The sequence below is a fragment of the Pezoporus wallicus genome, unplaced genomic scaffold (assembly GCF_028554395.1).
Source record: "Pezoporus wallicus isolate ANWC-B61680 ecotype Strahan unplaced genomic scaffold, APGP_CSIRO_Pwel_v1 contig_13201, whole genome shotgun sequence".
NCBI classification, from domain to species: domain Eukaryota; kingdom Metazoa; phylum Chordata; class Aves; order Psittaciformes; family Psittacidae; genus Pezoporus; species Pezoporus wallicus.
Genome location: NW_026637261.1, coordinates 58967 through 77071, shown reverse-complemented (window position 1 = coordinate 77071; position 18105 = coordinate 58967). Strand labels below are relative to the sequence as shown.

Genomic DNA, 18105 nt, shown 5'->3' with positions numbered 1-18105 from the left:
TCCAGGGGTGCCTTTCAACCTCAGCTGGTCTGTGGTTCTAATTACAGTATTTGTCTCTTAAAGTTGTTTTACCTGTGTCAGCCTGGTTACTTCCCAATCATTGATAGGTATCTACCTGGCTATGCAGGTAGACAGCAGGCAGCAGCTGGTCCTTACCACCTACCTAGAGAAGTAATAAGGCATTTGACAGTCTTTGTCCTCTCAGTTACAAAGCATTGGTTTGACAAACACCACCTTCTGCTTTCTTAGGTACTTTACAGTGAACGTCAGTGCTTGCTGGAAAACCCCAGAAAGTCTGACATAAGCCATTTCTGGTGAATGTCTCTATTTGTAAACATGCCTGAAAACTGCATAGATGATTTCTGGCTGTCTGGTTTACTAATGAAGATATGACAGCCATTGTGCATGTATGTGTGTGTGCTACCACCCTGCAATTACTACAACTACAGCTATGGTAATTACTGTAACTACTGTAAAGATGTCCACGTTAAGTTCTTGGCTCCTGCTCTTAAGATTCCATATGTTCAGATAAAAAAGAGGGTGCAAGAAAATGAGAACCTGGCAACTTAGCTGCCAGGGCTGGTGCCAACAGGAATCTTCAGTGTCTGTAGGCACCCTGTGTTGTGTATTGTTTGCAGTTTGCTGTTTCAAGAGAAGATGACTGAGCAGCAAGCTAGCATCAAAAATGAAGGAAAAATTATCTAGGGAAACTTAAAATAAAACCATTACAGCATGTGTTGATAAAGGCATTGCAAAAACATAGAAATCAGTAAGACAAGGTCTCCTGGCTTCTTTTTCCACCTTCTGGACAGTGAAAATTGTAGAGCACTGACCAAGTGTCTTAATTTCTCTACTTGATTCTTGCTGGTTTGCTGTCATTTAAGATCATCCTTTCTCCATTTTTCCTAGGCATAGATCTTTAAAGGCAGTATCATGATACCAACACAGTGCTCTTTTAACTAAGTAAAGAGCAGTAAGTCTGTGGACGGAGGGTTCTGAGCATATTGCAAGAGCGATGGTGGTTACAAGCCACCAGGTTGCTTCGTTTTCAGTAATTGCTGCTTCCAATTGAAGTTAATATTATTTCCTATTGGACTAAATTACAGCCCTTTACTTGCAGAACTTGCCTGTTTCCTGAGGAAGGAGTTAGCTGGTACTTTAACAAAGGCCACACCAAATAAAGGTACAATTCTGAGCTGTTGCTGTGCAGCAGCCAGGACTGGCAGCTTGGTGGGGTTTTCACTCTTACTGTTCTTGATGTCTTTGTAGCAGAGAACCAAGAGTTGAGCTCTGCTGAAGAGTAAATGTTTCTTGGTATAATTTATGATAATAGCAACAATCATTCTTTCTCTTTGACCTTATGGAGATTAGAAACTAAGCTTTCCCTGGGGTAATCCTAGATTGCTATGTCTCTGCTTTGTTTCCTTTTTAAAGGAGACCCTGCCATTTTGCACTTCCTTGTCTTATACTTACGAGTGAATGTACTGCCATGACCTGGTGGTCACTTATGAAGCTAACTGCACTGTTTTCATCACATGTTTTTGCAGTAAATGCTGAACTGACTGTTTTAAAAAGCATGTCTGCTCTGCAAGACAAATCCTATTCAAATGAGTTGCATGTCTGAGCTGATTCAGCCCTGGCTCATGGATTCTTCTAGGGCTAAACAACCTTGTGTTGATTCTATGCATGCTGGTTTAACGTGTTTGTTTAGAGAGGAAAGAGACTAAGCTGTGCTTACTGCTTATCACTGTAAATCTGGAGTAATGCTGTGAAAGGTGTAGTTTCAATCTGGAGTTAGCTACAGAGAACTTGAATGCCACTGAAGAGTTTGCACCCAAAGTTCTTCCATGGAATAAAACATATATCATAATGGCTAGAGAAGAGAAGGAGTGGGACAGGAGCTGGAAGTTTTTATCCTAAGCTTGCTGGAAAACTCTCTGCTACTGTAAGGAATTCACTAGGCCATTCCTCACCTCTTCAGAAATGCAAAAGATCCTTCCAGAGAAACATGTTGTTCTTCTGAGACAGGTACTTCAGTATTGGTAGGCTTTCTCAGCAGGAAAGGATGAGTTGTCCATGATGCAGTATTAGAAGATAGTTAAGCTAGTTGAGAAGATTATGAGCACATTACTCATGTTATAATTTCATGCTAATATAACTTGTGTTATATATGGATCTTGCTGTAACTGCATTGCTTCCAGCATCCAGACTGCGTGATTAGGAGTTACCTCTGTGGAGCACTGCCCTGTGCCAGGAAGTCAGCACTTAGTTCCCTCTTGTGGCTGCCAAATTCTTCAGGAAAGATCTCTCCAAAGACTTGGTGCATTAGAACATCACAGAAACATATGTTCCTTAAATGACTTTCCATCTGGGCATTCCATTCTTCCTTATTCAAGAAGTTACGATAGTTTAATTAACTCTTTAGTCTGCTAAACTCTGCGTTGTGACACTAAATATGCTTAAGGGTAAATGGCCAAGCTCAATCTGCCTGTACACATAGAAAGGGCATTCACCCCAGTGTAAGCTATGTACTTCTTTATTCACGTAGTTGGGGCCCAGAAGTACCTCCTGTGAGGAATGGCAAATGAAGGCTAGTTTATTTCTCAAGTAATTTTGTTTCTTCACCTTTTTTTTGAGGTAAAAACTCTGGGAAGAGGTGTTTCCCAGGTTTTGGATATATTTTACTGATTACTCTTCCTTTGTGTTTGGAACGCAGAGCACAGGGTGTTGATAGAAAGGTTTATTCAAGCAACAGGTAATGAAGTGTAGGGCTGATGAAAACTTCGAATAACTTTTTTCAACAAGCTGAAAAAGAATAATTGTGCACGTTGCACTTGGGGTTAGAATTGATGTATGCTTGATTGTCACTTTTTACATATTCATCGATGCTTCTGTGGGTTTAGATCTGCTTTCTGGCAGCAGAATTGTAATGGGGCTGAAAGGCAAAAATAACCTTATAATTTGGTATTGGAAACAAAACTTATTAATGTTGTCATGCAAGTCATAAGCTGGAGCTTGAAATTCCTCTGTGTTCCCATAGTAACCACAAGGCAGCACCTTCTGCAATGGTCAAAATGAACCAGGTTGGACCTGTTGCAAGAATAGGTTTTAACTGTGTGTAAGAAAACTCCATTCCCTTACCCCCTATTAGTTTTATCTGATCTATTAATAGAAGAATAAATTAATGTATTAATTTAAGTGCACTTTTTAGAGAGAGAGATGGGGAAACAGATAACCTTGATCCTGAGAGTTGGATGACAGTTGGGTTTTTTTATCTACCTCCTAGCCTGTACTGCAGATGTCATGGGTATAAACCAGCATTGGCAGTGTTTTATTCAGCTGTTTGCAAACTCAGCATAAAATCTGCAACTCTGTAGTTCAGAATAGGTGGGATGTAAAGCTTTGGTAGTGTGACAAGTTGCCTCCTGTTTGTGCTGGTAGTCTTGGCAATTGCATGCATGGTGGTGTCAAGATTTGAAGGTAAGTCCTCTACATATTTTGCAAGATTGTTGTTTGTGGGGATTCCCCTTACTTCTCATGTAGAAATAACTGTGTTCTGAGGAATGGTTGAAGTTACCTGCTAGATTCTGCAGTGCATATGTGGATAACATTGTCCTTCTGGAGACACTGGGAGAACACTTGAGTCAGCTTTATACGCTAACAGTGTTTGAAAGACTTGAGACCATGAAATCATGAGTTCATGGTATTTTATCAGCTATGCCTATTGTCTGCAGCACATAAATTTATTATAAGAGGAACTCTACAACTCTATCTGTAGATCTATAGACCTTTCCCTAAAAGAAAGCAACATAGTCCTTGTAGATCAGTAGAGACGTCAGGAGGCTACTAATACCCAAGGTGGTAAAATCTTCTTAGCATGACTTTACATGTGTCTGCATTGTTCTTGCCCAGACCAAACTGTTATCTGCTGAAAAATCTCCTGCAGGTATACATATTTTATATATATAACACACTATTATATGAAATTCATACACTGTAACAGTCAAAGCAGGAGGCTGTTCAGCAGCAGTGTTGGCAGATCCAAGGAACAGTGCTGAAAGCTGGAATTTGTGGCATCTGAGAAGCACTGCAGCTCCAAATGTTGAAATTCAATGCATTAATGCTCTAAATTTAGGATCTTTGGAAACTGAAAGAATTTGAGCCTGACCAATCAACTCTACCTATCAGACTCCCATAGTTAAGCAGTTACGTCTACCATTTGTCATTCTCTTTAGGCTCATTGATATGACCATAAAAATCACAGTGGTATAAGCATTAAAAGAGTTTGAAATTGGGAATATTAAACACAAAATGGAAGAGTGAGGGGATTTCTAGGTTGGCATAGAAGGACTGACTTCACATTTGTTGTTTTCTTTAAGTTCAGGACGCTTCTATTGCTTATATTTCTTATGTCTATACAGTTACATGGCACTTAATTTAATTAAGGCAAAATGCAAATATATAACTCATTGTGCTTTCCAGTAGAAAACCATAAACACATTCATTCACCACTGGTACCAAACATCTTTGGATGAAACAGACCTCTCTTTCCATTCCTGCACAGCAACTCTTCAATATTTTAAGACAAGAATTGAGGAACAAAACAGAGGCATCTTGAATAGAGGTGAAATATGTTCATTGAGCAGCTTGCCTTTAGGTCAAAGTGATGTTCTCTTGCAAAATAATAGGTTTAAAAATGCACACTGTCATCTATTTCATCCAGAAGTGATGTTACTCCTCCTCCTTATCTTTCATTAGTGACAGATCTTAGGTGTCTTACCTAATACTGGATTAGAGAGAAGGCTACTGCCTGTTCATTCACAAATGCTACACCTGTGGGCTTGATTTCCTTTTATTCGAGGACATTTTAGCTGGTTTGTGAGACTTTCTGTGATTGTAGTATAGCAGCAGGAACCTGGGCTGGAGAATTACACTATAGGGTGGAGTGGGTGCCACACATTACATTATTGTGCTCAAGAGAGCTCCAGAATAAGTTTGTTTCATCTGCATGTATTGGTGTGTTCCTCATGCCTTCATGCTAAATTAGTTTTTGAAACTTCTCAGACTCCAGGAATGTAAAAAGCCAAAAGATTACTTAGATCTTCATTAAGAAAACACATCAGCATCAGGTGAGACCAGCGACACAGGCAGGCCATGCTCACAGTAGCGTGACATGGCACAGAAGTATAATATAAGTCAAGCCATTAGAAAAATGGAAGTTTCATCAATTTTTAGTCCTGAAAATGAAAGTATCTTCTTCCAACCTTGAAATTTTAGCCTCTATTTTGTCTTTTATAATTTCTCTTTTGGAATACTGATTAGGTTTCAGTCTGTGCTGTAAGGTGAGTAGGAAACTTTTCCCTATTTATTCCCCTTGCTTTGGTGCGAATTATCTCTGTTCAGCTGAACAAACTTTTCCAGTTACAATTAATTAAACAGTTTTCAGTATTCCAGCACTGCACCAAAATATTTCTCTTTGTGGCTCTTTTTTCACACAGTTGTAACTCAGGAGCTTCAGGCGATGCTCTCTCTGCCTGTAGGATTTTACAACTGGGCCCTGAAAATCAGTTCTGTGATTGAATCTGGCACATTGGTTTTGGCTGGAGAGTCAGCATATGTTTTTAACATATGCATGTTGGCAAATCAGATTGAAGTCGTAAGTAAGGGGTCTGTTATCTCAATCCTCCGAGTGCTTTTGGGAATGAGGTATAATGGAAGGAGTATCAGTACTGGATAGTGAAGAACTGCACAGACTCCGGATAAATCTGCTTGCAGATAGCAATGGGTTGTTTTAGATTGCCAGTGTAGCTGCTGGAATGAACCATAGGAGTTACCTCTTGTTTTTATTGCCCACAGGATCAAGGCTAATCCAAGAATAGCAGACAACAAGTTCTGGCTCTCTGCCCATGTTTATCTCTGCCTATCACATATTGTGCTGCTACAGGCTCATTTCTTTAATGCATGTAGTTTGTATTCATGCCCTGCTCTAGAATGTACCAGTGTTTTCCTTCTCACCAGGAATTGTGCATGGCAAGGTTTCCTTGGTCTGCCTCCTTGGGAGGGGTCCTGGGAAACAAAACATGGAACAAACATGCCAGTCATTGCTTATTTTCTGTTAGACAATGATGCTAATTTAGGGAAAAAAGTAGTAATATTTACAACTAGAACACAAAAGGACTTCTTCAGATTTTCCATGTCAGTTGATTTTGAAGAACATCCAAGAGCTTGAGGCAGTTTGTGACCTGCCTGTAACTCGGCACAAGCACATTTGGGCTTTTACAAAGGTAAATTGTTAACGTAAAAATGACAGAGAGCAGTTTCTGAGGGGTGTGCAGATGCAGTGTCCTTTCTGCAGGCCTGGGCAGCTGAGGGGCCTCAGAGATGTGCCACCTTTTCTGTGAGGGTGCTGAGGCACTGACACAGGGTGCCCAGAGAAGCTGTGGCTGCCCCATCCCTGGCAGTGTTCAAGGTCAGGTTGGAGGGGGCTTGGAGCAACCTGCCTTAGTGGAAGGTGTCTTTTCCTGCAGCAGAGGGTTGGAACTGGATGAGCTTTAAGGGCCTTTCCCCACCAAACCATTCTGTGATCTTGTCCGTATAGCATTTGTGCTTACAAAATGGAAGGGTAGTCACCTTTTTACAAGAGAAAGGCTTCACAGATCTGATGCAAATAACCTGGCAGAACCACTGTCCAGTGGTGGGAAGAGCCCATACATTAGTGATGGTGTGAGGATGCTCTTGGCTGGTGAGAGACCAGAGATTTGAGACCCAGGTCCTTTGGAGGTCTGTATAGTTGACCTCTGCAAGTCTGGTGGTACAATCTTGACAGGCATAGGTCACTGGCAAGCACTCTTTCCTGTGTCTAACTCAGCAGATGTAACAGCGAGTCAGACCTCATAGTTGCATCTGGTCTTGGAAGCGATGTAAACATACAGCTGTGTATTAACTGAGGTCAAGACTGCAGTTAGACCCAGAGTTGTGCAGGAGTATTTCATCTCCTGGGTTGTTTGCAGTAGTTTTTGGCTTATGGAGGACATTGCGGTGTTGGGAGGAGCAAGAAGAGCACGATCGGTGGTTTCCCTTCCGCCACATTTCCTCTGTGGAGGTGGCTACTCACAGTACCCATCAGGGATCAAACAGCTCTGGGAGCATCTGGGGGAGGCAGATGGAAGTCAATCACATCTTTGACCACACAACCATGACCATATTGTTGTAGTTAAAACTATCGTGTATATCTGACTCTTATCATCAACTATATACAATTAAAGTTGGTTTTAATTATTTTCCATCTGTCTAGAAATCAAGAGTTCCCTTTGCCACAGCTACAGATGTTACAAATATGTGTTTCTATATGAGACACATGGCACATTCCAGAGCAGCACAAGTACTTGTTTTCAGCCTGAAAATAGAATCTTTTCCCTGTTGTTGAAACAAAGTTTGTAAGATGTGATTGTCATAAATAAACCACAGACTTGAGGGGGTTTTTTAAGACTCATAGTCAGTTCCTGGTGATTACTTCATGGGTTGTTACAGTGAGCTTGAATTTAGCTTTGATTTGCAATGGACATGAAGTAAAACCTGATGCTGCACCTTACTTCTAAGTATGGTTTGCAGACAAGAGCGGAAAGGGTGCTATTTCTCTCTGCGGTTACTAACTGCCAGTTTTAGATTTAAACTATTCTTGTCCTGTTTTATATTCTCTAAGCAGAGGAAACTGTGAAGACAGATTCAGTGGAGAAAAGATCCCTATAAATACAATATTATCCAGATGTTTCTCATTCTATTAGTGTCTGAAGGATAAGTCCTAAACTGGAAGCTAGTGTCATGGCACACCCCAAGCCAAGACCTTAGTAACTTGATAACAATCCACTAAAACTTGAGAACTCTTATCTTCTAAGATGTGAGCCAGCCATTTTTTTCAGGGGAAGAGTTTCACAGTTGGCTGTGATTCCTGCTTCCTTTTCTGTGAAGATCTGGGACTTTCTGCTTTGAGAGACGTGGCATTTGCTGAGATGATCCTTGAATGAGATCCAGCTTGGTAATTCCTGTCTTTTCTCTGTAAGTGTGGGAGGTTTTTCAAATCCACTAAAATATTTTGAATCTGAAAGGAATGACAACAGACCGAAGCTGGTTGTGTTTTGGAGCAAAGATTTTGTGTTGTTTCTAAATCATCGTTTCTGTTGTTACTTTGTTCACATATAATTACATACTCGGAGATTTTCTTTTCCCCCAGCAGCTTGAAGAGCGGTTTAGTGTTTGAGAATCCAAATTGTAAATACGCCGTTCTTTTCCACACCATCATGGCGTGGTTTAGGTTTTGGATACTCTGTTTTGCCTCGGAGTCTTTTCCTTTCTCCAATTCATGAGACTTCACTCTGTTTTCTTTCTGACTCTGTTGCTATCCTTGGGATTTTTCCGTCTTGGTGTGACATTCAAATAGCACATCTTCTTCTAGCCACCCTCCTACATGATTCACTTTGTTGTTGCAGATTACTCTTATTCCCCCCATTTTTCCCCTATATAGTTCTGCTCATTGCATGTGGGTTTCCCAAGACTCTTAACTAGGAGCATTGAAAAGCTCTGAGAAAGCCTGCTTGGCTTACTCAGTAATGTGGCAATCACTTCCAGCATCTCTGCTAGTCACATCACTCTCTTCTGTATGCGCCAAAGGCACAGTATTGTTGTTTCAAGCTTGTTCCTTTAAAACAAAGAGAGAACAAGTAAGACTGATCTATAACATTTTATAGCTGTTCTTAACTTGCTTTGTGTGAGTTTCAGCTCTATCATCTTAGGGTAAAATGAGACTGAGCCACAGAGTTTGATTCCAGTATTAAGCTCAAACATTAGTTCACTGCACTGCACTGAAAGCCCTTCTTCTTTCAGTCCCTTGCAAAAAACCTCAATGATCTCTAAATATTTGGGATTCTTCTCTGTGTGTAGCCTCTGTGTAGCTTCAGTGAATCAAATACAGGGGAGTTATCATGGTCTACCCTACTCTGACCATAGGTATGCTGATATTTACATGTTTTGCAATGCTGAAATTTGCATGTGTTTAAAATGTTAACAGGGTTTTACAGAGCAGTTGTTACAGAAGAAGGGAATACAAAGCTGTTCAGTCAAATCATTTAGAAGACTATGGGACAGGCTGGGTGGAGACTGTGCATGTGTTTCAGGACCAGCCCAGACTGCCAAGAAGGAGACAAAGTTTGCCATTCTCACCTGCTTCCATTAGGACACTGTTTTCTTTCCTACTTTAGAAGAAGGAGATTCTTGTTTAGAAGAACAAGATGTTTCTTTCTTGATGTTGCTGTCGCTTTTGGCTCCCTCTTTGTTTTGCTACAGCAAAGCAGGAGGTGATAAAAAATAGCATAGCAGAGGAGAAGAGAGGTGTCTGCAGGGAAAACATCTCCTTCCTTCAGCAATCTTGTCACTGGACCTTCCTGGGGATGCCAGAGGAAGGATGTTGGTAACATGGTTGTTTCTTCTGGGAAGACTTACCACTCTTTTACATCTGAGATAGCAGGGTCTTCCTCACCTTTGAAGGTCCAGCTCCATGTGGATTTTCCTGGCATTCAATGTAGAGGAAGGATGACATAATTTTCCAACTCCTCTGGAGCTCTTTCCTTGTTGCATGCAACTAACATCCCTCTGCCAAAAATGTCTTGGTCCCAGTGCTCTTAAAAATCCTGAGGTGAGTAGCTCGAGAGAGGATGCCTTCAACACCGGAGCTGGGGGGAGATCAGCATCCAGGAGCCTCAACTCAGAGCGACAAGAGCCACTGAGGGTGCCTCAAGTCTTCGACAGGACCTGCCCAGGAGCCGGCAGCTCAGCTGACTCACACGGGACGGAGTCTGAAGCAGTGGCACCAGCCCTGACTGGTTAAAAACCTGGCCCAGGGAGCACGGCGAACAGAGCGGGTGGAGGCAGTTAGAGCAGGATGGTGAGCACTCGTCGTGTGAGCAGGGCCCGGTCCGGGAGCTCTGCTCTGGCTGCCCCGGCGGTGGCCAGCGTAAGCACCCAGACAGAGCCGATGAGAGGGGAGGCTGCAGTGCAGAGCTCGGGGCGTAGAGAGTGCCTGCACTGGTCTGGTGAGGGAATGGTGCGCAATGGGCAGGGCTGCACTCGGTGCTCCCTGGTGGAGGCCCTCCTGCAGCAGGTGGCTGAGCTGTGGGATGCTGTTAATAGACTGCGAGATGTCAGGGAAGCTGAGAGGAGGCAGGAATGCTTGCTCCTGGCCTAAACTGTGCAGGGGGCCTCGAGCTTCCCCTCTAGCTCATGAAGGAAAGAAGGAGGCTGTTAACCTGGGAAGCTGGGAATTAGTGACAAAAAAAACACAACAAAAAAGAAGGAAAAGGACAACCAAAAGCAAGGGGCTTCCCCCTAAATCTGTTGTTCCCACACAGAACCACTTTGCTGTCCTGCAGGGGACTAATGAGGAAGCGCACTCGAGCCAGAAACAGCCGGCTGATGCACTGCTAAAGAAGATCTCTGCTGGTGCTGCCAGGAAAAAGCGGAGGGTTGTAGTAGTAGGGGACTCTACACTGAAAGGGACAGAAGCACTCGTCTGCTGGCCAGACCCTGTCTCAAGGGAGGTGTGTTACCTACCAGGGGCACGGATCAGGGATGTGGCAGAGAGGCTGCCTGCTCTAGTAAGTCCCACGGACTATTACCCACTCCTGGTGACACATGTGGGTGCTAGGGATATAGATAGTAGTAGCCTGGGGAACATAAAGAAGGACTACAGAGCCCTGGGGGAGGTGGTTAAGGGGCTCTGGAGCTCAGATAGTCTTTTCATCAATTCTCCAGGATACAGGGGAGGACCTAAAAAAAGCTAGGAGGATTAGCCAGGTTAATAAATGGTTAAAAGGGTGGTGTCATAGTCAGGGATTTGGGTGCCTTGAACATGGGACCCAGGTTTGTAGGCCAGGTCTAGTGGGGGCTGGTGGAGCTGCTCTGATAAAGAAGGGAAAGAGCAGTTTTGGTAGGAGGCTTGCCAGACTGGTCAAGGAGGCTTTAAACTAGATGTGTTGGGGGAGGGGGACATCATTCCATCCCAACACACCCAGTCAGTTGCCAGAACCTATAATAAATGCTTGGAGCAATGTAGAAATATCCCAGCTGCTCCAGCCAATGAGCCAGCTTCAGTTGGAGCTCGGCTCCGATGCCTCTATACAAATGCCTGTAGCATGGGGAACAAACAAGAGGAATTAGAGATGTGTGCGTGTCTACGGGGTATGATATAACAGGCATCACAGAAACATGGTGGGATGACTCCTATGACTGGAGGTTACAGGCTCTTTAGAAAAGACAGGCCTGGCAGGCAGGGAGGGGGAGTTGCCCTTTCTGTTAGGGATAGGCTGGAGAGTATGGAACTCTGTGTGGGGACAGGTGAGCAGTCCACAGAGTTTGTGGGTCAGGGTTAAAGGGAATATGGCTATGGGAGACATTACTGTGGGGATCTGTTACAGACCGCCTGATCAAGGAGAACCTGCGGATGAAGCACTCCATAGAAAGACAGGAAAAGCCTCATGCTTGCAGGTCCTGGTTCTCGTGGGTGACTTCAACCACCCTGACATCTGTTGGAAGGACGGTACGGCCCGGCACAAGCAATCCAGGAGGTTCCTCGATTGTGTAGAAGACAACTTCCTTCTGCAAGTAATAGAGGAGCCGACACGGAGAGGTGCCGTGCTTGACCTCGTGCTCACCAACAGGGAAGGGCTCGTTGGAAATGTGACTCTCCAGGGCAGCCTTGGATGCAGCGATCACGAGATGCTCGAATTTGAGATCCTCAGGACAGTGAGAAGAGCGTGCAACAAGCTCACTGCCCTGGACTTCAGAAGAGCAGACTTTGGCCTCTTCAGGAACCTGCTTAGTAAGGTTCCATGGGATACAGCCCTAGAGGGCAGGAGGAACCAAGACTGTTGGTTGATATTCAAGGATCACCTGCTACAAGCTCAGGAGTGTTGCATCCCAACCAGGAGGAAGTGCAGCAGGAGGACCAGGAGGCCTCCTTGGATGGATAAGGAGCTCCTGAGGAAAATTCAAATGACAAAAGAGGCTTATAATAAGTGGAAGCAAGGGCAGGTGGCATGGGAAGAGTACAGGGATGTTGTCCAGGAAGCTAGGGACCAGGTTAGGAAAGCTAAGGCCCAATTGGAATTAAACTTGTCTAGGGGTATTAAGGATAACAGGAAAGGATTCTACAAGTACATAACAAATAAAAAACAGACAAGGGAGAATGTAGGCCCCCTCAGGAAGCTCTCGGGAGAATTGGCTACACAGGGTTTGGAGAAGGCTGAGGTTCTGAATGACTTCTTTGCCTCGGTCTTCACTGGCAAAGGCTCTGACCACACCACCCAAGTCTTAGAAGGCAGATGCAGGGACTGTGAGAATGAAGACCCTTGCGCCCATTGTAGGAGAGGAACTGGTTCGAGACCATCTTAAAAATCTGAACGTGCACAAGCCCATGGGTCCTGATGAGATCCATCCGTGGGTCCTGAAGGAGCTGGTGAATGAAGTTGCGAAGCCGCTGGCCATCATATTTGAGAAATCCTGGCAGTCAGGTGAAGTTCCCGATGACTGGAAAAAGGGAAATATAACCCCCATTTTCAAGAAGGGGAAAATGGATGACCCGGGGGATTACAGAGCAGTCAGTCTCACCTCTGTGCCTGGCAAAATCTTGGAGCAGATTCTCCTGGATGCCATGCTAAGGCACATGAAAATCAACAAGGTGCTTGGTGACAGCCAGCATGGCTTCTCTAAGGGGAAATCCTGCCTGACCAACTTGGTGGCCTTCTATGATGGGGCTACAGAACTGATGGACAGGGGTAGAGCAGTTGATGTCATCTACCTGGACTTGTGTAAAGCGTTCGACACTGTCCCACACGTCATCCTTGTCTCTAAATTGGAGAGACATCAATTTGATGGATGGACCACTCGCTGGATAAAGAACTGGCTGGATGGCTGCACACAAAGAGTTGTGGTCGATGGCTCAATGTCCAGCTGGGGACCAGTAACGAGTGGTGTCCCTCAGGGATTGGTGTTGGGACCGGTCTTGTTCAGCATCTTCATCGCTGCCATGGACAGTGGGATTGAGCGCGCCCTCAGCAAGTTTGCCGATGACACTGAGCTGTGTGGTTCGGTTGATACCCTGGAGGGAAGGAATGCCATCCAGAGGGACCTCGACACGCTTGTGAGGTGGGCTGATGCCAACCTCATGGAGTTTAACCATGCCAAGTGCAAGGTCCTACACCTGGGTGGGAGCAATCCCAGGCACAGCTACAGGTTGGGCAGAGAAGAGATTCAGAGCAGCCCTGCGGAGAAGGACTTGGGGGTGTTGGTGGATGAGAAAATGAACATGAGCCAGCTTCAGTGTGCGCTTGCTGCCCAGAACGCCAACCGTATCCTGGGCTGCATCAAAAGGAGCGTGACCAGCAGGTCGAAGGAGCTGATCCTGCCCCTCTACTCTGCTCTTGTGAGACCTCACCTGGAGCATTGTGTGCAGTTCTGGTGTCCTCAACATAAAAAGGACATGGAACTGTTGGAACAAGTCCAGAGAAGGGCCACGAGGATGATCAGGGGCTGGAGCACCTCCCGTATGAAGACAGGCTGATGAAGTTGGGGCTGTTGAGCCTGGAGAAGAGAAGGCTGCGTGGAGACCTCACAGCAGCTGTGTGGTGCTGTGTGGTGACCAGCACAGTATCTGAAGGGGGCCTGTAGGGATGCTGGAGAGGGACTCTTCTTTAGGGACTGTAGTGATAGGACAAGGGGTAACGGGTTCAAATTTAAACAGGGGAAGTTTAGACTTGATATAAGGAGGAAATTTTTTCCTGTTAGGGTGGTGAGGCACTGGAATGGGTTGCCCAGGGAAGTTGTGAATGCTCCATCCCTGGCAGTGTTCAAGGCCAGGTTGGACAGAGCCTTGGGTGCCATGGTTTAGTGTGAGGTGTCCCTGCCCATGGCAGGGGGGTTGGAACTGGATGATCTTAAGGTCCTTTCCAACCCTAATTATTCTATGATTTTATGATCCTCAGAGGAGCCAGCTTTGGGAACTAGTTTCTTCATTATGCATGAATCATGGATCGTAGAATTCCAGGTTGAATCTCAAGGATCATGTGGTCCATTTTCTTGGCAAAAGCATGGTCTACACAAGATGGACCAGCACCCTGTCCAGCCGAATCTTGAACTATCCAGTGTTGGGGAATCCAGTGGAATTCCAAGGGCTGATTGTTCTTATTGTGAAAAATTTTCCTCTTGTGTCCAATTCAGAATGTCCCCAAGAGTAACTTGCACCCGTGAGTGAATGCTGACATCCCATAGCTTCTCCTCAAGGACTGCTACACATGATCTCCACATGCTGGTCATGTCCTCGGCCGTTCTAATCAAATGACTGTAGTACATTGTGCAGGAAAAAAGTTACAACTTACTGTAAATTCTCTGGCATCCTTCTTGATTATGTCTAAGGAAAACAACGTATTTTACTTCAAATGAGGGGGAAAAGCTCACAATAAAGTCTGTTCCCAGCTCCAGCCTGATCTCCTTGGGAATGGAGCAGCTGTCAAATTGTAAATGGAGAAAATTTCACAGAACCTAGGGATAAAATATTGACAGCACATGATGGTATCAGACATTGCTGTGATTCTTTACAAGGTCGTAGTAGGGGAGCAGCATCTGTTCTACTTTCCACTGCTGTGTGTACTCTCCCAGTTTACATGGGGCATCACTTGAAGACGACGTCACTGCCAGGAACTGAACAAAGCAATGGTGGCAATACAGACAGTATTGTGTCCCTGATGAGCTGCTACAGTATGACAGTTTGCCAGGGCTGGATTGCTTTATGTGCAGAATTTAATGAGCTGCCAAATGCTTTTAAATGTCAGAAAGTCCAGAGGAAAATGCCCAGTATAGGACATGGAGCAGACAGAAATTAATTCTTTAGCTTGCAGCATCTCCCAGTTAATTTCCCATGAAGATTTCTCCCTTTCCCCTCCTCCAGTGTGTTTCAGACTGTGAAATGATCAGTCTTTCCCTAGAGGCAGAGAACTGGCCAGGTTAAGGGCCACAGGGCTGCCAATTGTCTTTACTTTCTAGAAAAGGAATAATTGCATTTATTTTCTTACTGCAATGTGACCCAGTGTTGACATTGCATTCAGTTGAACTGCATGTCTCTTCTCATGTGAGAATGCTGCTTATCTGATGTGGTGTCCATGAGCAAAGTAAGATAGAGCTGTTGTACCCACGAGCAAGTCCACAGTATGAAGAAAGGAAATAGCTGGATAAAAGGAGAAACTGAACTCTTTATAGTCACTCCTGATTGAATAATGATTTATCCAACTTGAGCAGCAATGTGAGTGGTGGGGTTTGGATGGATGAGGATAGCAGTAAGAGGAAAACATCTTCCCTGACATTACTTTTTGCAGTCCAAAGCCTACTCTCGTTTGGGCACAGGGTGGTAACAGGGCAGTCTGTTTTGCTGTGAGTTTTAAAGCCTTTGGAAAAATCTGTTGAGATTAAAAAAAGATGAACAAACAAACCAAATCTTCCTCTTTCCCATTCCTCCCAAACCAGGTTTTCCACATTCAAGGTCTGCTTGTGCATGGAAGCCATTTATAACCCTGGCACATGTGAATTCTTTACAGAATGGAAATTGCTCCATGTTAGGTGTTATTTCTGGTGCAGACTCAATGGTATTTGCTGTTGGCTGACCACAGTCTCTTGCTGCCCAGTGCCGGGTGTAACAGTTACTAAGGTTTGACTGGATCCACATGGTTCGGTGGCCAACAGTGTTCCCATCATGAAAGTGGTCAGGGAAGCTGTGATATGGCCTAAATAGCTTATCTACCACAAAAGGTGTCAGATATAATCACTTGTAGGATGAGCTTTTCCATTTCTCCTGAGCTGTTCACCCCATATGACTATTTAATTCTACCTGTCTGTCCTCACCAAACCTAGGGAGTTTTGAAATCTGTACTGGAGGCTCTGCTGAGTACATAGAAAATCGAGATAACTAATTTAGGCTCCTCCCTTAAGTACCTGAGTTTAAAAGGGTGTAAATGCCTCCTCTGTAGGCCAAGATAAGGATTGAAGTTCTCTGGAACAGACTGCTGCAAGGCATCTGCCAAATGCCTGTTGATGATTGCTGCTTGTCCCCTCAGGGAATTGGCTGTTCTGGAATGATTCATCCCATCTCGTGTGTCCAGGACAAGGTAGAAAGCCTAAATGGTTCAGGGAATTCAAGCTGCACTTTCAGAAAGTCTTTCAATTGACAAAACTACTGGGTCATTTTCAAGAGGGACTTTTTACAAGGGCATGTAGAGATAGGATAAGGGGGAATGGTTTTAAACTGAAAGAGGGGAGATTTGGATTTGTCATTAGGAAGAAATCTTTTGCTGTGAGGGTGGTGGGACATTGACACAGGTTACCCATAGAAGCTCTGGCTGCCCCATCCCTGGCAGTGTTCAAGGCCAGATCAGATGGGGATTGGAGCAACCTGGTCTAATGGAAGGTGTCCCTGCCTGTGGCAGGGGGTTGGAACTGCATTTTCTGTAAGATCCCTTCCAGCTCTAACCATTCTATGATTCTATAATTGGCAATTCAGGATGGCTCAGATGCTTAAAAAGATCTCTGATTTTGTAGCTGCTGCTTTGTTATACTCATAGGAAAAGAAGTAGCAGAGGGACAAATAGTGTGTGTGTGTGTGTGTGTGTGTGTGTGTAAAGCAATAATGGTGTTGTTTTAGAGTGCACCTTGCAACTGGTAAAATGGAAACAGATGGCAAATATTGTACAGAGTGGAGTTATTTCACCCTGAAGGATGCTCAAAGTCATACAAGGAGAGTTCAGCTTGCAAATCCCATTATTGATAAATGGTTCTTAACAGTGTGCACACAGGCACATACACACACAGCTTTTAAAATGCCTTTCATGGGAGCAGCTGCTTTCATTAATAGCAACATCATTTTATAGTTTTTGGTATGTGTCTTTCTCTGAACTCTGGAAAGGAATTGGTACCTTTTCCCCTCAGTTATTCCTTGTGGATGCTTAAATGAAAAGGGATTTTTTTTTCAGCATTAATAAATTCATTACTGGAAATGAGAAGGGTATTTTCAATTACAGCTACAGTTCTGAGCCTTCCACCAGGGTGACAGGCAGCCTTGGAGAAAAATCAAGCAAATAATCCATCCCTCTGGCTGTATATTGAGAGGATGGATGAGATGTGTTGTGTATGAGAGTATTATGCTACCCATATCTTCATGTCTAATCTCGGTGCTGCATTCATTCTTACAGCAGGAGTAAGGGGGTCTCTTCATAAGGTATCCCAAATGGGTATTGTAGCTATTATTATTACCTTATTTATATTCCTTTATGGCCTTGCAACACTTCCTATTGAGTAAAACCTCACTCTGCTGGATGCTGTACAAATTAGGAACTTGTTTTTCTACAAACAGCTTACAATTTAAATAATGTACATTTATTCTTATGCAGCGGTGTCTCTGTGTTAGCTGATATCTCTTTAATTCTACTCATTCCTTCCCAGCAAAACAGTTCACATTAAAACACAGCTGCACCAGTTCTGCTGCAGTCTGGGGGGGTCACAAATGGAGACCTGAGCTCTGCATGTAGGAAATGTATGATGTAAAAAGCCATCCAATAGTGGTAGTGTAACATAACGGTCAATGGAGGTAGCACTGAATTAGCCTGGCTTAACTGAAGTTTCAAACAAGTGTTAACTAAACAAGCAGTGGAGCAGCCTGTACATATGGAATATTTAGAACCACAGGCACAATTATTGTATAAGCTGTATCCAAACCAAAGCATTGGCCACTTGAGCTAGCAGGGCCTGACCTATAGCTACTAATAGTAGAAGCAGGTCCCTTATATTCAGTGCAGCCCTGTTTCCCCCCATGTATTGCATGAAACCAGCATGTCCTGGCATGACCCCATTTTGGGTTAGAAGCAGTTCAGCTAACCAAGGCTGAGCAGTTCCAGTTCCTTACACCTGCTGTGACCTGCCAGTCTTGCTGAGTGGACAGAGTTTGCCCCTGCAGGTGGGCTTTAGCTGTGCCAGCCTCCCACAAGCATGCTGAGGAAGTGATTAAGTGTGCAACAT

General features: G+C 44.2%; 1 protein-coding gene across 4 annotated transcripts in view; it reads left to right on the top strand.

Moving 5' to 3' along the window:
• ABTB2 (ankyrin repeat and BTB domain containing 2) overlaps positions 1-18105 on the top strand; it is a 159448-nt gene that overhangs the window by 117718 nt on the left and 23625 nt on the right. The window lies entirely within an intron of this gene.